At 39.1% G+C, this 19797-nt stretch overlaps 1 protein-coding gene across 1 annotated transcript in view; it reads right to left on the reverse strand.

The window, feature by feature from the left end:
• nox4 (NADPH oxidase 4) overlaps positions 1-12764 on the reverse strand; it is a 45236-nt gene extending 32472 nt beyond the window's left edge. The window contains exons 1-2 of the mRNA XM_030744531.1: positions 12684-12764; positions 12162-12266 (exon numbers count right to left, since the gene is read on the reverse strand). The gene's annotated coding sequence lies outside the window, so the exon portion shown is untranslated. The remainder of the gene's footprint in view (positions 1-12161; positions 12267-12683) is intronic.
• Between the last annotated feature and the right edge of the window lie 7033 nt (positions 12765-19797).

A 19797-nucleotide genomic window follows, 5' to 3' on the forward strand; every position in this document is an offset into this window, starting at 1 on the left:
GCTTATTAATCTGTCATGCTTATTAGTGGCTCATGCTTGCTTAAAGCCTATGTCTGTACTTGACCACAGAGGCAGAGCATCATTCAATCCTGCCAGCTGCCTCTCTTGGCAGCATTTGAGGATGACAGACTCCACTTTCTCTGCAGGAAGACAGCTCATAACTTTTTAACAGTCTCTCCCTGTACTGATGCTCCTGTATCATCTGCTCTAATCACTAATCACAGTGCAATCTACACCACAGCTCAAAAGTTTGAAGTCAATTAGAAAGGTTCAGTTTTCTGAATGAAATTTGGCTTTATGTTAACACTAAACCAACCATTAATGTAAAGAAATATATAATTGCTTCATTGTGAGACTGATCCTAAATTCTGAATACTTTGAATGGAATATCTACTAATATCCAGATTTTGAGAGCAGTTTCAAATCCTCTCTCCTGTGTTCCAGTGGTACATTGTGGTACCTAATGCAAGTTTTTCCTGTTAAAGTCCAGCTTATCAGTCAGAAAACCTTTTTCCAAGCACATTAGCACAGACCAACACAACTGTAGTGATCAAACAAACAATACATGTACACATTAGTGTGTGGATCATTAATTAAACCCAGGATACTCAAGCTCCAGACCCCAAACTAAGCTTATACAATGCTGCTTTTGATCAGCACAGTCGTATTCAGTTGTGGTAATGTACTTGCAGCTAACCAGGGCTCACCTACTTTGACCTGCACTGGTTCCAGGAGCCTGATTACCTATTGATTGATTTTCAGTGCTGTGGAGGCATGTGTCAAATTCACTGAGCCTGTGCTCCAAAGCTACAAAGAAACCAAATTTCTCAACAGTACCATTAGCACTAAAGGAGGCCGAGGGTTCCTAACATTTGACACATCCAGCAGAAGAAAACAAGGAAGAAACCCTCCTCCAGTTTTATTAGTACACACACAAAACTATCGTGCTGATTAAATAAACAATCATTTGACACACTAGTGTGTGGGATCATCCCATTTCTAATGCGATTAAACAAGTTTGCACTTTTGTGTAAAGGGCGTGACACACCCAGTTGTAGAAAACATTCAGTTTTTATATCACTTTGACACATTCCAAAGTTTGATTTCTGACTATATGATCCTTCAACAAGTTTTGAATTCTTTCTTTCATCCAGATTGAGTTAAACAACCTACAAACTGATGCTCCAGACCTCAAACTAACCTAATGTAATGCTGCTTTTGACCCACAAAATACTTGGAGCTCTGCTTGTTGGTAAGAAGATGTTTGTAATCATATATTATCCATCTGGCATGATCAATTTGCATTAAGTAGCACAATGTGACACTAAAACACAGGAGTGAGTGATGCTAAAAATGGGCTTCTGCATGTGTGTGTAGAGATTCACTTAAACATCACAAGTGATTTATGCTCAATGATTTTGTTAAGAAACACCTGTGAAAAGATTAGTGACAAAGCTCATGTAATGTGACATTAAAGGCCAATTTCCTGTTAAAATCCTGGACGTTTCTAAGTGACCCCAAAGATTTGAGCAGTAGTGTGTATTGTATGCATGTATGTGATGAGGATTTAGTTTCAAAGATCAGAATTTTTGAACTCTGTCTTTCAGGAAAACTTGAGTTGAAGTGTTTGAAGGCTGATAGCAAACTGTCCCTAACAAGTCCACTTTATTGCATGCTGATTTTCTGTGATTAGTGGTGCATAGGTGTTTAAGATGTGCACGTTGTTGATGCTTATTAATCTGTCATGCTTATTAGTGGCTCATGCTTGCTTAAAGCCTATGTCTGTACTTGACCACAGAGGCAGAGCATCATTCAATCCTGCCAGCTGCCTCTCTTGGCAGCATTTTGAGGATGACAGACTCCACTTTCTCTGCAGGAAGACAGCTCATAACTTTTTAACAGTCTCTCCCTGTACTGATGCTCCTGTATCATCTGCTCTAATCAATAATCACAGTGCAATCTACACCACAGCTCAAAAGTTTGAAGTCAATTAGAAAGGTTCAGTTTTCTGAATGAAATTTGGTTTTATGTTGAGTAACGCTAAACCAACCATTAATGTAAAGAAATATATAATTGCTTCATTGTGAGACTGATCCTAAATTCTGAATAACTTTGAATGGAATATCTACTAATATCCAGATTTTGAGAGCAGTTTCAATCAATCTCTCCTGTGTTCCAGTGGTACATTGTGGTACCTAATGCAAGTTTTTCCTGTTAAAGTCCAGCTTATCAGTCAGAAAACCTTTTTCCAAGCACATTAGCACAGACCAACACAACTGTAGTGAGCAAACAAACAATACATGTACACATTAGTGTGTGGATCATTAATTAAACCCAGGATACTCAAGCTCCAGACCCCAAACTAAGCTTATACAATGCTGCTTTTGATCAGCACAGTCGTATTCAGTTGTGGTAATGTACTTGCAGCTAACCAGGGCTCACCTACTTTGACCTGCACTGGTTCCACGAGCCTGATTACCTATTGATTGATTTTTCAGTGCTGTGGAGGCATGTGTCAAATTCACTGAGCCTGTGCTCCAAAGCTACAAAGAAACCAAATTTCTCAACAGTACCATTAGCACTAAAGGAGGCCGAGGGTTCCTAAACATTTGACACATCCAGCAGAAGAAAACAAAGAAGAAACCCTCCTCCAGTTTTATTAGTACACACCAAAACTATCGTGCTGATTAAGAAAACAATCAATTTTAAGAAGAAGAAACAGCCTTTATTGTCCCACAGAGGGGAAATTTGGGTGTAACAGCAGCTGCAGTTATTATAAATATAAGTAAAAATATAATAATTCACACTATTAAGAAAAGAATATAAATATATATAAAATCAACAAACAAGATTAACCTTAATACTACTAATAATAACACTATATACAATGTACATGATGTGCCTGTGTGTTGAACCTTAACAGGCCGGACTATTTACAGTATATTATATATTATCCTACATTGTGTCGGTTATTGTGGTTTTTGTTGGGAGCAGTGATGGTTATAAAGTCTTACAGCTGCTGGGAGGAAGGATCTACGATAACGCTCCTTTGTGCATTTAGGATGCAGCAGTCTGTCACTGAAGGAGCTCTCCAGCTCAGCAACAGTTTCATGCATGGGATGGGAGACCTTGTCCATCAGTGATGTTATTTTGGTCAGAGTCCTTCTGTCTCCCACCACCTGCACTGAGTCGAGAGGACATCCTAGGACAGAGCTGGCTTTCCTGATGAGCTTGTCTATCCTCTTCCTCTCAGCTGTAGACAAGCTGCTGCTCCAACATACTGCTGCATAGAAGATGGCTGATGCCACCACAGAGTCATAGAAGGTCTTCAGGAGTGTCCCCTGCACTCCAAAAGACCTCAGCCTTCTCAGCAGGTAGAGTCTGCTCTGACCCTTCCTGTAGAGCGCATCAGTGTTATGAGTCCAGTCCAGTTTATTGTTTAGGTGAACACCCAGGTACTTATAAGAGTCCACTATCTCAATGTCCACTCCCTGGATGTTCACGCCGGAAGTTTTGACACACTAGTGTGTGGATCATCCCATTTCTAATGCGATTAAACAAGTTTGCACTTTTGTGTAAAGGGCGTGACACACCCAGTTGTAGAAAACATTCAGTTTTTATCACTTTGACACATTCCACAGTTTGATTTCTGACTATATGAATCCTTCAACAAGGTTTTGAATTCTTTCTTTCATCCAGTTTGAGTTCAATAAACCTACAAAGCTGATGCTCCAGACCTCAAACTAACCTAATGTAATGCTGCTTTTGACCCACAAAATACTTTGGAGCTCTGCTTGTTGGTAAGAAGATGTTTGTAATCATATATTATCCATCTGGCATGATCAATTTGCATTAAGTAGCACAATGTGACACTAAAACACAGGAGTGAGTGATGCTAAAAATGGGCTTCTGCATGTGTGTGTAGAGATTCACTTAAACATCACAAGTGATTTATGCTCAATGATTTTGTTAAGAAACACCTGTGAAAAGATTAGTGACAAAGCTCATGTAATGTTACATTAAAGGCAATTTCCTGTTAAAATCCTGGACGTTTCTAAGTGACCCCAAAGATTTGAGCAGTAGTGTGTATTGTATGCATGTATGTGATGAGGATTTTGTTTCAAAGATCAGAATTTTTGAACTCTGTCTTTCAGGAAAACTTGAGTTGAAGTGTTTGAAGGCTGATATCAAACTGTCCCTAACAAGTCCACTTTATTGCATGCTCATTTTCTGTGATTAGTGGTGCATAGGTGTTTAAGATGTGCACGTTGTTGATGCTTATTAATCTGTCATGCTTATTAGTGGCTCATGCTTGCTTAAAGCCTATGTCTGTACTTGACCACAGAGGCAGAGCATCATTCAATCCTGCCAGCTGCCTCTCTTGGCAGCATTTTGAGGATGACAGACTCCACTTTCTCTGCAGGAAGACAGCTCATAACTTTTTAACAGTCTCTCCCTGTACTGATGCTCCTGTATCATCTGCTCTAATCAATAATCACAGTGCAATCTACACCACAGCTCAAAAGTTTGAAGTCAATTAGAAAGGTTCAGTTTTCTGAATGAAATTTGGTTTTATGTTGAGTAACGCTAAACCAACCATTAATGTAAAGAAATATATAATTGCTTCATTGTGAGACTGATCCCAAATTCTGAATAACTTTGAATGGAATATCTACTAATATCCAGATTTTGAGAGCAGTTTCAATCAATCTCTCCTGTGTTGCAGTGGTACATTGTGGTACCTAATGCAAGTTTTTCCTGTTAAAGTCCAGCTTATCAGTCAGAAAACCTTTTTCCAAGCACATTAGCACAGACCAACACAACTGTAGTGATCAAACAAACAATACATGTACACATTAGTGTGTGGATCATTAATTAAACCCAGGATACTCAAGCTCCAGACCCCAAACTAAGCTTATACAATGCTGCTTTTGATCAGCACAGTCGTATTCAGTTGTGGTAATGTACTTGCAGCTAACCAGGGCTCACCTACTTTGACCTGCACTGGTTCCACGAGCCTGATTACCTATTGATTGATTTTCAGTGCTATGGAGGCATGTGTCAAATTCACTGAGCCTGTGCTCCAAAGCTACAAAGAAACCAAATTTCTCAACAGTACCATTAGCACTAAAGGAGGCCGAGGGTTCCTAAACATTTGACACATCCAGCAGAAGAAAACAAGGAAGAAACCCTCCTCCAGTTTTATTAGTACACACCAAAACTATCGTGCTGATTAAGAAAACAATCAATTTTGACACACTAGTGTGTGGATCATCCCATTTTTAATGCGATTAAACAAGTTTGCACTTTGTGTAAAGGGCGTGACACACCCAGTTGTAGAAAACATTCAGTTTTTATCACTTTGACACATTCCACAGTTTGATTTCTGACTATATGAATCCTTCAACAAGGTTTTGAATTCTTTCTTTCATCCAGTTTGAGTTAAATAAACCTACAAAGATGATGCTCCAGACCTTAAACTAACCTAATGTAATGCTGCTTTTGACCCACAAAATACTTTGGAGCTCTGCTTGTTGGTAAGAAGATGTTTGTAATCATATATTATCCATCTGGCATGATCAATTTGCATTAAGTAGCACAATGTGACACTAAAACACAGGAGTGAGTGATGCTAAAAATGGGCTTCTGCATGTGTGTGTAGAGATTCACTTAAACATCACAAGTGATTTATGCTCAATGATTTTGTTAAGAAACACCTGTGAAAAGATTAGTGACAAAGCTCATGTAATGTGACATTAAAGGCAATTTCCTGTTAAAATCCTGGACGTTTCTAAGAGACCCCAAAGATTTGAGCAGTAGTGTGTATTGTATGCATGTATGTGATGAGGATTTTGTTTCAAAGATCAGAATTTTTGAACTCTGTCTTTCAGGAAAACTTGAGTTGAAGTGTTTGAAGGCTGATAGCAAACTGTCCCTAACAAGTCCACTTTATTGCATGCTCATTTTCTGTGATTAGTGGTGCATAGGTGTTTAAGATGTGCACGTTGTTGATGCTTATTAATCTGTCATGCTTATTAGTGGCTCATGCTTGCTTAAAGCCTATGTCTGTACTTGACCACAGAGGCAGAGCATCATTCAATCCTGCCAGCTGCCTCTCTTGGCAGCATTTTGAGGATGACCGACTCCACTTTCTCTGCAGGAAGACAGCTCATAACTTTTTAACAGTCTCTCCCTGTACTGATGCTCCTGTATCATCTGCTCTAATCAATAATCACAGTGCAATCTACACCACAGCTCAAAAGTTTGAAGTCAATTAGAAAGGTTCAGTTTTCTGAATGAAATTTGGTTTTATGTTGAGTAACAGTAAACCAACCATTAATGTAAAGAAATATATAATTGCTTCATTGTGAGACTGATCCTAAACTCTGAATAACTTTGAATGGAATATCTACTAATATCCAGATTTTGAGAGCAGTTTCAATCAATCTCTCCTGTGTTCCAGTGGTACATTGTGGTACCTAATGCAAGTTTTTCCTGTTAAAGTCCAGCTTATCAGTCAGAAAACCTTTTTCCAAACACATTAGCACAGACCAACACAACTGTAGTGAGCAAACAAACAATACATGTACACATTAGTGTGTGGATCATTAATTAAACCCAGGATACTCAAGCTCCAGACCCCAAACTAAGCTTATACAATGCTGCTTTTGATCAGCACAGTCGTATTCAGTTGTGGTAATGTACTTGCAGCTAACCAGGGCTCACCTACTTTGACCTGCACTGGTTCCAGGAGCCTGATTACCTATTGATTGATTTTCAGTGCTGTGGAGGCATGTGTCAAATTCACTGAGCCTGTGCTCCAAAGCTACAAAGAAACCAAATTTCTCAACAGTACCATTAGCACTAAAGGAGGCCGAGGGTTCCTAAACATTTGACACATCCAGCAGAAGAAAACAAGGAAGAAACCCTCCTCCAGTTTTATTAGTACACACCAAAACTATCGTGCTGATTAAGAAAACAATCAATTTTGACACACTAGTGTGTGATCATCCCATTTCTAATGCGATTAAACAAGTTTGCACTTTTGTGTAAAGGGCGTGACACACCCAGTTGTAGAAAACATTCAGTTTTTATCACTTTGACACATTCCACAGTTTGATTTCTGAGTAAATGAATTTTTCAACAAGGTTTTGAGTTCTTTCTTTCATCCAGATTGAGTTCAATAGACCTACAAAGCTGATGCTCCAGACCTCAAACTAACCTAATGTAATGCTGCTTTTGACCCACAAAATACTTTGGAGCTCTGCTTGTTGGTAAGAAGATGTTTGTAATCATATATTATCCATCTGGCATGATCAATTTGCATTAAGTAGCACAATGTGACACTAAAACACAGGAGTGAGTGATGCTAAAAATGGGCTTCTGCATGTGTGTGTAGAGATTCACTTAAACATCACAAGTGATTTATGCTCAATGATTTTGTTAAGAAACACCTGTGAAAGATTAGTGACAAAGCTCATGTAATGTGACATTAAAGCCAATTTCCTGTTAAAATCCTGGACGTTTCTAAGAGACCCCAAAGATTTGAGCAGTAGTGTGTATTGTATGCATGTATGTGATGAGGATTTAGTTTCAAAGATCAGAATTTTTGAACTCTGTCTTTCAGGAAAACTTGAGTTGAAGTGTTTGAAGGCTGATAGCAAACTGTCCCTAACAAGTCCACTTTATTGCATGCTCATTTTCTGTGATTAGTGGTGCATAGGTGTTTAAGATGTGCACGTTGTTGATGCTTATTAATCTGTCATGCTTATTAGTGGCTCATGCTTGCTTAAAGCCTATGTCTGTACTTGACCACAGAGGCAGAGCATCATTCAATCCTGCCAGCTGCCTCTCTTGGCAGCATTTTGAGGATGACCGACTCCACTTTCTCTGCAGGAAGACAGCTCATAACTTTTTAACAGTCTCTCCCTGTACTGATGCTCCTGTATCATCTGCTCTAATCAATAATCACAGTGCAATCTACACCACAGCTCAAAAGTTTGAAGTCAATTAGAAAGGTTCAGTTTTCTGAATGAAATTTGGTTTTATGTTGAGTAACACTAAACCAACCATTAATGTAAAGAAATATATAATTGCTTCATTGTGAGACTGATCCTAAACTCTGAATAACTTTGAATGGAATATCTACTAATATCCAGATTTTGAGAGCAGTTTCAATCAATCTCTCCTGTGTTCCAGTGGTACATTGTGGTACCTAATGCAAGTTTTTCCTGTTAAAGTCCAGCTTATCAGTCAGAACACCTTTTTCCAAACACATTAGCACAGACCAACACAACTGTAGTGCGCAAACAAACAATACATGTACACATTAGTGTGAGGATCATTAATTAAACCCAGGATACTCAAGCTCCAGACCCCAAACTAAGCTTATACAATGCTGCTTTTGATCAGCACAGTCGTATTCAGTTGTGGTAATGTACTTGCAGCTAACCAGGGCTCACCTACTTTGACCTGCACTGGTTCCACGAGCCTGATTACCTATTGATTGATTTTCAGTGCTGTGGAGGCATGTGTCAAATTCACTGAGCCTGTGCTCCAAAGCTACAAAGAAACCAAATTTCTCAACAGTACCATTAGCACTAAAGGAGGCCGAGGGTTCCTAAACATTTGACACATCCAGCAGAAGAAAACAAGGAAGAAACCCTCCTCCAGGTTTTATTAGTACACACCAAAACTATCGTGCTGATTAAGAAACAATCAATTATGACACACTAGTGTGTGGATCATCCCATTTCTAATGCGATTAAACAAGTTTGCACTTTTGTGTAAAGGGCGTGACACACCCAGTTGTAGAAAACATTCAGTTTTTATCACTTTGACACATTCCACAGTTTGATTTCTGACTATATGAATCCTTCAACAAGTTTTTGAGTTCTTTCTTTCATCCAGATTGAGTTAAACAAACCTACAAAGCTGATGCTCCAGACCTCAAACTAACCTAATGTAATGCTGCTTTTGACCCACAAAATACTTTGGAGCTCTGCTTGTTGGTAAGAAGATGTTTGTAATCATATATTATCCATCTGGCATGATCAATTTGCATTAAGTAGCACAATGTGATACTAAAACACAGGAGTGAGTGATGCTAAAAATGGGCTTCTGCATGTGTGTGTAGAGATTCACTTAAACATCACAAGTGATTTATGCTCAATGATTTTGTTAAGAAACACCTGTGAAAAGATTAGTGACAAAGCTCATGTAATGTGACATTAAAGCCAATTTCCTGTTAAAATCCTGGACGTTTCTAAGAGACCCCAAAGATTTGAGCAGTAGTGTGTATTGTATGCATGTATGTGATGAGGATTTAGTTTCAAAGATCAGAATTTTTGAACTCTGTCTTTCAGGAAAACTTGAGTTGAAGTGTTTGAAGGCTGATATCAAACTGTCCCTAACAAGTCCACTTTATTGCATGCTCATTTTCTGTGATTAGTGGTGCATAGGTGTTTAAGATGTGCACGTTGTTGATGCTTATTAATCTGTCATGCTTATTAGTGGCTCATGCTTGCTTAAAGCCTATGTCTGTACTTGACCACAGAGGCAGAGCATCATTCAATCCTGCCAGCTGCCTCTCTTGGCAGCATTTTGAGGATGACAGACTCCACTTTCTCTGCAGGAAGACAGCTCATAACTTTTTAACAGTCTCTCCCTGTACTGATGCTCCTGTATCATCTGCTCTAATCAATAATCACAGTGCAATCTACACCACTGCTCAAAAGTTTGAAGTCAATTAGAAAGGTTCAGTTTTCTGAATGAAATTTGGTTTTATGTTGAGTAACAGTAAACCAACCATTAATGTAAAGAAATATATAATTGCTTCATTGTGAGACTGATCCTAAATTCTGAATAACTTTGAATGGAATATCTACTAATATCCAGATTTTGAGAGCAGTTTCAATCAATCTCTCCTGTGTTCCAGTGGTACATTGTGGTACCTAATGCAAGTTTTTCCTGTTAAAGTCCAGCTTATCAGTCAGAAAACCTTTTTCCAAGCACATTAGCACAGACCAACACAACTGTAGTGAGCAAACAAACAATACATGTACACATTAGTGTGTGGATCATTAATTAAACCCAGGATACTCAAGCTCCAGACCCCAAACTAAGCTTATACAATGCTGCTTTTGATCAGCACAGTCGTATTCAGTTGTGGTAATGTACTTGCAGCTAACCAGGGCTCACCTACTTTGACCTGCACTGGTTCCACGAGCCTGATTACCTATTGATTGATTTTCAGTGCTGTGGAGGCATGTGTCAAATTCACTGAGCCTGTGCTCCAAAGCTACAAAGAAACCAAATTTCTCAACAGTACCATTAGCACTAAAGGAGGCCGAGGGTTCCTAAACATTTGACACATCCAGCAGAAGAAAACAAGGAAGAAACCCTCCTCCAGTTTTATTAGTACACACCAAAACTATCGTGCTGATTAAGAAAACAATCAATTTTGACACACTAGTGTGTGGATCATCCCATTTTTAATGCGATTAAACAAGTTTGCACTTTTGTGTAAAGGGCGTGACACACCCAGTTGTAGAAAACATTCAGTTTTTATCACTTTGACACATTCCACAGTTTGATTTCTGACTATATGAATCCTTCAACAAGGTTTTGAATTCTTTCTTTCATCCAGTTTGAGTTAAATAAACCTACAAAGCTGATGCTCCAGACCTCAAACTAACCTAATGTAATGCTGCTTTTGACCCACAAAATACTTTGGAGCTCTGCTTGTTGGTAAGAAGATGTTTGTAATCATATATTATCCATCTGGCATGATCAATTTGCATTAAGTACCACAATGTGACACTAAAACACAGGAGTGAGTGATGCTAAAAATGGGCTTCTGCATGTGTGTGTAGAGATTCACTTAAACATCACAAGTGATTTATGCTCAATGATTTTGTTAAGAAACACCTGTGAAAAGATTAGTGACAAAGCTCATGTAATGTGACATTAAAGCCAATTTCCTGTTAAAATCCTGGATGTTTCTAAGAGACCCCAAAGATTTGAGCAGTAGTGTGTATTGTATGCATGTATGTGATGAGGATTTTGTTTCAAAGATCAGAATTTTTGAACTCTGTCTTTCAGGAAAACTTGAGTTGAAGTGTTTGAAGGCTGATAGCAAACTGTCCCTAACAAGTCCACTTTATTGCATGCTCATTTTCTGTGATTAGTGGTGCATAGGTGTTTAAGATGTGCACGTTGTTGATGCTTATTAATCTGTCATGCTTATTAGTGGCTCATGCTTGCTTAAAGCCTATGTCTGTACTTGACCACAGAGGCAGAGCATCATTCAATCCTGCCAGCTGCCTCTCTTGGCAGCATTTTGAGGATGACAGACTCCACTTTCTCTGCAGGAAGACAGCTCATAACTTTTTAACAGTCTCTCCCTGTACTGATGCTCCTGTATCATCTGCTCTAATCAATAATCACAGTGCAATCTACACCACAGCTCAAAAGTTTGAAGTCAATTAGAAAGGTTCAGTTTTCTGAATGAAATTTGGCTTCATGTTAACGCTAAACCAACCATTAATGTAAAGAAATGTATAATTGCTTCATTGTGAGACTGATCCTAAACTCTGAATAACTTTGAATGGAATATCTACTAATATCCAGATTTTGAGAGCAGTTTCAATCAATCTCTCCTGTGTTCCAGTGGTACATTGTGGTACCTAATGCAAGTTTTTCCTGTTAAAGTCCAGCTTATCAGTCAGAAAACCTTTTTCCAAGCACATTAGCACAGACCAACACAACTGTAGCGATTAAAGGGACAATACATTTACACACTAGTGTGGGGATCATCCCATTTCTAATGCGATTAAACAAGTTTGCACTTTTCAGTAAAGGGAGTGGCACACCCAGGTGTAATAAAATTTCATTTTTTCAATGTTTTTTTTTTTTAAATCCATTTCTTACATGGATTCTTTTTTCCCTTTCTCACAATAAGAATTTTTCAACATGTTTTTTCTCCATTTTGCCACCAACTGTTCCCACAAAGCTGAAGCTCCAAACCCCAAACTAAGTAAATGCATTGCCCTTTTTGATCAGCACAGCAGTTTTCACTTCTGTTAATGTACTTACTGAAAGATGATTCTAATGGTAGATTAGCCTCTTTACATTAGTGTATTATGTCTTTCTGTACTTACAGTTTGTTGTACTTCATACACAGTTACCTCTGCTCCACCTTTCTGCTGGTTTGTCTCTCTTCATCCTGCACTTTCATGTCTCCTGTCCTCTGGCTTTTTTTTTACCTTGAGTTGTAATATAAGAAATTACAAAGATTAGGCAAATCAGGAAAGGTTTCCATGCCTTAAATGCTCTTAAAGACTTCAATCTTACCGTCCCCCTGTAGCCCTTTGAGGCCTATAGTAGAACAGGTCCGCCAGACTACATCGTTACAGTTATACATGCTCAAGTACCATCATGTGAAATATTTCAACTCCCTATACTTCAATAATGCTGTCAGAACCCTACTTATAATAATATGTATGAACAGGGGTGCAGCTGTGTACTTTCTGAGGTGCATAAGACACATTTTTAGGCCAAACCCGCACACAGGCACCCTCTCAAGGTTTACCGTGTTCATATGTGCAGATCTCACTTATTCATGGACTTATATAATACAAGACTTGTATTAAAGACTTTTACAGGCTTTTGGAATAACTTACCGACTGTCTTTAAACCATTTTGAAAAGCCTTTTTTCTTCCAAACAACATTTTAATCCTTCTCCGTCGTCCGTTTTCCGTTTTCCGTTTTGTTTTTTTGTCGTCAGGTGACGATTCTAAGGAAAACTGATGTAGCGTTCTCGAACGCGCCTTTTGTGTGTGTGTGTGTGCGTGTGTGTGTGTGTGTGTGGAAAAGGGTGGGGGGCAGGAGGAGGGGAGGTGAAGGAGCACAGGGACACCTAATCAGCACCGTGACTCTGTTATTGATCATATCATTTACACAGCTGTTAAATGCAGAGAATGCGACTGGAGAAATAATTTCTCCATATCACTTTGCGCCCCCTGTGTGTCGCCCCTATGCATTGCATATACTGCATACCTACTTTTTGCGCCACTGTGTATGAAGGTAACCCTTAAGAGTACACTACCCCACAAAGAAATTGAAAACCATTTTCTGTATCTACATATTATGCTGGATACAGAAACACGATGGAGTACGGTTTGTTGTTAGTGCTTTCTACGTGACTTTTGCGAACCCCTTAGAGGAAGGATACAGCGCTCTGTGACACGTTGAATGATTTATACATAAATGTAAATCCTCTGGTTTTATATGCGAAAAGACTTATTGCTCTATTTTACCGGCATTAAAAAGCAGTTGGCAGTCGGGAGCACCAGCGCTCCGGCAGGTGAGAATTAAATGTACCTGATCTCTATTACTTGTTAGTTTAATTTAGAATTCCTACGGGCCTAACAACATAAAACTGAGTATTATACTAGATTAAATCAGGGGCTTAAATCAAAACTTGCAAATAAAACGACAACAACACAGTCAGAGCCGGCCGAGTCATAGGCGACATATGCGGCTGCATAGGGCCCTCTGACCACCAGGGGGCCCCCAAGCTCACCTACATCTGTGATGAAACTGTCCTTTTTTAACATGCCAGTGTCCTAAAAGAAAGAAGAAACTATTCCACCTCTTCATATTTGTACAATTGTAACAATACTAATTTAATGAGTAGGCCACTTGCTGACTGTCAGCGTGAATTTAGCTAGTTTGGGCACGCATGCGCATCGGCAGTGCTCCAGGCGACCTGATGGTCCGTCAATTTTAGTTATTTGTGGGAGAAGCTACGAAACAGAAAGGTGTCAGAAAGGAGCTGTCCCTGTGAGGCAGAGAGGAGGGAAAGGAGAAGATTAGAGGAAGAAAAAAGACAAGGGTATGTTTCCATGAGTAATTACAAGTTTAGTTTGTAACAGCTCCAAACGTACTTAGCTATTGCTAGCCGGCTAATTATGGTATTTATCATGACACTGTGTCAAAAACAACCTTTCGGCCTGTGTCAGCGTCCTCAGTGTGTTACTAGTTAATATACATTTAGCTTGGATCTTATCATCATGGTCCTGGGTTTATGACCCAGCATTTATAATTTTAGGACTTTAATTTTTCAATTTATATTGCTAATATTACTGTTTGATTCCTAGTTTATTGTGCTTTTGCAGTTTTGAATTTTTGTCTTATTCTGCTAATTCCTGGTTGGTTTCATTGTTTCTGTCCTCAGGCTTCTTAGTTTCCTGAGATCTGTTCTTGGCTGTTGTTCACTTTCTATTTAATCCGGTTTCAGTTCTCAGCCTTCCTGTGTTCCCGGTCGTCTGCCAATAAGTGATTGCCAGAAAATGATTGACCATATTTAAACTGTTGTAAATGACTTGCTGACCTATAATCTGTGAAAAATATGTCAAACATTTCTCTCATGAATGATATCAAGTCATTTTGAGTGAGAAACAACATTTCTGTCACAAGGTAGAAGCTGCAATCAGTTTTTGGCAGCGATTTTTATATATTCTTTATTTATCAGGGTAAAAACTGTGATTGGTCAGATTTTAAAGAGAAATCTGGCCAAGAGGGCAGCAGAAATCAGAACAAATATAACATTACACTCTATAAAGATATTTTAAATGACCAAAGAGGACTGGATTTATTATAATGTACGTGCAATAATGCAGAGTTATAAACATACTTGAAAAACAGGTCATTTCTTCATTTTATATTTAAGCTCTTCATAAATCCTATTGACTACACTCTATTCACCAATATAAGCACAGACATTACACATAAAAACACATAGAAACATCGAAAATCACTTTATGGCAGCCGATCACTTTGTTCTCCTGTTAAGTGGATTCAGTCCTGGTCTCTGTTCCTTGTTCTGTAGTTTAAGTCCTCCTCTTGTCTAGTTATGATCTTGTGCTCTAGTGTAGGTGTTGTACTCCCTCAGTGTGTCTGCTTCCCTGTGTCCTCAAGTCAGTATTTGTTTCCATGTCTACTTCCTGTTTTACTTTGTATCATATTTAGTTTTACTCCCCTTGTCTTGTTCCGCTGTGTTCCCAGGTGTGTCCTCTCTCCCTGATCACCTCGTGTGTGTATCATTTGTGTCCTCCTGTTCTTGGTCACATTGTCTCACTTAGGTGTGTTTCCTGGTTCAGAGTTTCCCTGAGTATTCCTAGTGGTTGACCTATTAGCACCGGGTGAGCTTTCTGGTTTTCTTGTATCTGATGTGCATCCAGAAACAAAGTTGTGTATTTCTGAGTTCATGCTTTGCCTCCTGAGTCCTGTGTTTGGGTCCTTATCCTGCCTGCCACACTGTAGAATCATGACTCTTATATGTCAGAGTTGTTCAATAGTTACAAAGTTCAGTGGACGGGACAAGCTAGCTGGGCATACCTTGGTTTTATTCATGCATGTTCAGACATAACTGTGCATTTGTGAGCTGTGGTGGTTTATCCCGGTTCAATCACTGTTCCTGTGGTGACAGCATTTTGTTTTCTTCACGCTGTGGTCAGGTTGCATGGATAGACTAGTGGACCTCACTTTTATGTTCCATTTGTGCTCTTGGGGTGCCACCATGCCATTTTGTGGTATAGCAGTGTAATAACATTTACAGCACTGGGCCCAATTGTTGACCACTTGTGTTTGATATTATTCTATTGATGCTCAGCAATTCTGTATGCTGCATAATTATTATTTATATATTACAAATGGTTTATTTACTAGTCTATAATTAGGTACATTTGCACAGTTATGCAAAAATCTCCATCTATTGGATGAAAACAGTCCAACATGTCCAGAAGCAGGTCAAACACCCTAAATCACATATTTCTTAAAAAAATCTATGCCCTCTAGATTGGATATGGAAAGCATGCAGCTATGCCATGGACATAGTATTACAATGTGTATCATATTGAAATACATTGTTTTTCAGTGGGCTGAGACTGAAACAGCAATGCATCCCAAAAAATTAATATTCAACTTCAGCCTTTCAGCATTAAGAGAAGCTCTATCAGTCTTGGACCACAAAAGGATTCAAAATGTGCTACTTCAGTCTGGAGTGAAATTAAGTTTTAATGAGCTAGAAGCCATATTGAATGATTGTCCTATTACAAAAATCTCAGACAATCCTAATGATCTTGAATACTTGACACCAAATCCTATCATCTTGCTAAAAGGCAAACCGGCTTTACCACCTGGACTTTTTGAAAAAGGTGACTTGTATATCAAATGACGCTGGAAGCAAGTTCAATTTTTCACAGATCTCTTCTGGCACCGATGGATTAAAGGATATATACTACTGTTACAGGAACAACTGTGGTCAAAGGAGAAGATATTTGCTGTAGGAGATTTTGTCATTGTGGCCGACTCCACTGCCCCTCGAGGATCTTAGTTGTAGACCTTCCTGACACACAAGTCTGTTAACATACTGTAGCGACCGGTCACAAAGATTTGTCTTCTGTCTTCTGGAAGCTGTGTGAATAAAGACTGATTAGAACTCAGATTTCTATTTGGGTTACTGGATTATACATATTTTAGACTTGGAATTGGCTCCAATTTTTGTATAATATTGAATTATGTTAGTTTACAGTAACAATTAGGGGCTGGTGTATTGTTGCCAGTATGTATGGATTTTTCTTAGGAAGGTAAGTGTATCTGAAGTATCTGCAGCCATAATTAAAGCTGGTCAAATTCTCTAAAGACTGAGGCTCAAAAGTAATTGGACAGTCATCAGTTTCATAGCCAGGCCAGGCCTGTTCTCTCTTTATTCCCTGACAGATTAACCAGAAGGAGTTGAATCCAAGCATTGAACTTGTATTTGGTAGCTGATCTCTCAATGAGGATTACAGATTCAACAATATATTTTGATTGACTCATATGCCTCACAGTGGTGTGATCCACACCCTCTCTCCTTTACTTTGCAAGCTTGCCAGATATCAGTCTTTACTTTGAGATGGCCTGACATTTATCTAAGCAAATCTCTGTGCTGCAGCAGGAAGAGTTCTTCTTTAATGGACACCTTTGTTTTATGCCACTCAACATACCGTTCACTCATCCATTCACACACCCTCACCACCTCATGGGTTTCTTTTCCTCTTTCATGTGATAATAAATTAGTGGTGACCTGGTTTGCAACAAATTTGACTGCTAAATAGAGTAAATCATAATTAGGGTTATATCCAGACTGCATTGTGGTAGCTTCATCATCTCCTGGTTGCTTTTGTGTGCTTCAGTCTTCCCAACTTTTCCTAATCGACATTTATAGTGGCAAGAGCTCTGTGCACAATTGAAATCAGCAGAATTCACTGAATTTCAGTTTTGAAGTGGGTTGGTTCTTGGCCAGAAAAATCCTGGAAACACCCCTGGTTGACTGCAAATATCTACTGAAGTGCCACTGAGCAGGACACTGAAACTAGAGTCTCATGATTTCTGATTAATTCATGTCTAACTAGCACTGAAGTTAGAAATGATATGTTTATCCTGCAAGGGTTAAAGCCATTGTTATACCTGCATACTGTGGTGGTGATTGCAGCCATGCTCGTAGTGTTTCTCCTCCACTAATTCTTAGCTGCAAAGGTGCACACGAGCTCCACTGTGACACTCTTTTGCAGGGATGCGTGGGTGGGGCTGATGCACCAGAAGCTGACCAACTTGTGCCCCGTAAAATGAAAAGTAATTTGAAAGTTTGAGCACTCGTTATCTCATTTTCTGTTTAAAATTTTCCGCTAATTTTTTTTGTATATGCGTGTCACTCCAGGAAACTCAGGTTCAGAGAGGCCCAGGAGGTATCCTAATCAGATGCCCAAGCCACCTCAGCTGGCTCCTCTTGACGTGGAGGAGCAGCAGCTCTACTCTGAGCCCCTCCTGAACGGCTGCACTAAGGGAGAGGCCAGCTACCCTTCGGAGGAAGCTCATTGCTGCCGCTTGCATTTGCGATCTTATTCTTTTGGTCACTACCCAAAGCTCGTGGCCATAGGTGAGGGTAGGGACATAGATCGACCGGTAAATCGACAGCGTTGCTTTAACACTCAGCTCCCTCTTCACCACGACAGACTGGTGCAACGTCCGCATCACTGCAGATGCAGCCCCGATCCGTCTGTCGATCTCCCAGGCGAACAAGACCACGAGATATTTGAACTCGTCCACCTGGGGAAGGAAGTCAGCCCTGAGCTGGAGAGGGCACTCCACCCTTTTCCGACCTCAGACTTAGAAGTGCTGATTCTCATACCAGCTGCTTCACACTCGGCTGCAAACTGTTCCACTTCAAATAAACAACTCCTCTGCAAATGATCAGTTAACTGCAGATAAGCCTGTGGTTTATAGACTTTTAATAAAGATGCATGAATCATATGGAAATTAAATCAAACTTCTTTGAACAGTCTGGTAGGAATGGGACCTATAAGGCACATTTGTGGATTAGTCATTAGCTCACTGCATACAGTAGATGCTACATATATATTTTTTAATATATATAGATATGTATAGATATGTGAATGTATGTATGTATATCTTCAAGTATTTTTTCTTTCCTTTCTTCCCTTTGTTTCTCTTTCCCCCCTCCTTTTTTTTTTCTTCTCCTTTTTTTTAATCCCTCTTTTCTCTCCCTTTCCTTATTGCCTGTCAGGCCTAGCATAAATAACTAAATAAAAAATAAAAATACATACATTAACAAGAATAGCCTATAGAAAACGTATAGAGCTGTTCTTGTAAAAGGAAATATGTTTGGTACATCAGTCCATTCGGATCATCATTCCAATTGCGAAAAATGCCAGACCTGACAGGCTTAAAAAAAAAAAAAGAATAGAATAGAATAGCGTTTTATTGTCACTGAAAAAACAATGCTAAGAACAATGTTAAAACAGTGAAATGCAGTTTAGCATCCTCCCTAAAGTATGTCCTCACATGGAGATAATAGCTTTATTTTACAGCATAAAACAATAAGCTCATCATTGTTTAAGAAATTATGAACAGAATGAATTGTAAGGTGAAGAAAAGTCTAAATGTAATGTGTCCGTATGATGGCGTAGGATCTCAGGAGGCTAATATGACTGCTAGTTCTTCATATGTACATGTATGCATTTTAAGGACTTGCATAAAAAAAGAATAAACTATGCAATCAAAATATCTTTTTCAATGTTTATTTTTAAACAGGATACAACAATTAAATGAAAGTTAAACATAACGGCTGCTGGTCTAATGGTTGTGAAACAGAAGCTCCTCTGCTGAGTTTTGGAGATGAAGAGGACCTCAGGAAGAAGCTGCTATTGATGTGTCTACATAGGCAGGTCAGTTTGTGGTTGATGTAACTGTATTTTATTTTGCTGGTTTTCCAAATTGGGTGTGACGATTTTAGTTTTGATAGGACTTTGTAGTCAATTTCAGTCTAATTCAGTTCAATTTATATAGTGCCAATTCACAACAGCTGTCTTATATTGTAAGGCAAAAAACACTAAAATATTAGAGAGAAAACCCCAACAATCAAGTGATCCCCTATGAGCAAGCACTTGGCAACAGGAAGGAAAAACTCCCTTTTAACAGGAAGAAACCTCCGGCAGAACCAGGCTTAGGGAGGAGTGACGGGTTGGGGGGTGAGTGGAGAGAGAAAATAAAAAAATATGAAATCATAGGAAGACAGGAGAAAACACACCTGATGGGAGAGAAAATACAAATGTTAATGACATGCAGGAGTGATATGAACACACTGGGAGTGAAAGCCAGTGCTCGGTGCATCAAGTCCCTGAATCCAAACAGTGAGCTGTTTCCACAGGAGAGGAGACTGAAAGCTGAAG

The sequence above is a fragment of the Archocentrus centrarchus genome, chromosome 13 (assembly GCF_007364275.1).
Source record: "Archocentrus centrarchus isolate MPI-CPG fArcCen1 chromosome 13, fArcCen1, whole genome shotgun sequence".
In the NCBI taxonomy this organism is placed as follows: Eukaryota; Metazoa; Chordata; class Actinopteri; order Cichliformes; family Cichlidae; genus Archocentrus; species Archocentrus centrarchus.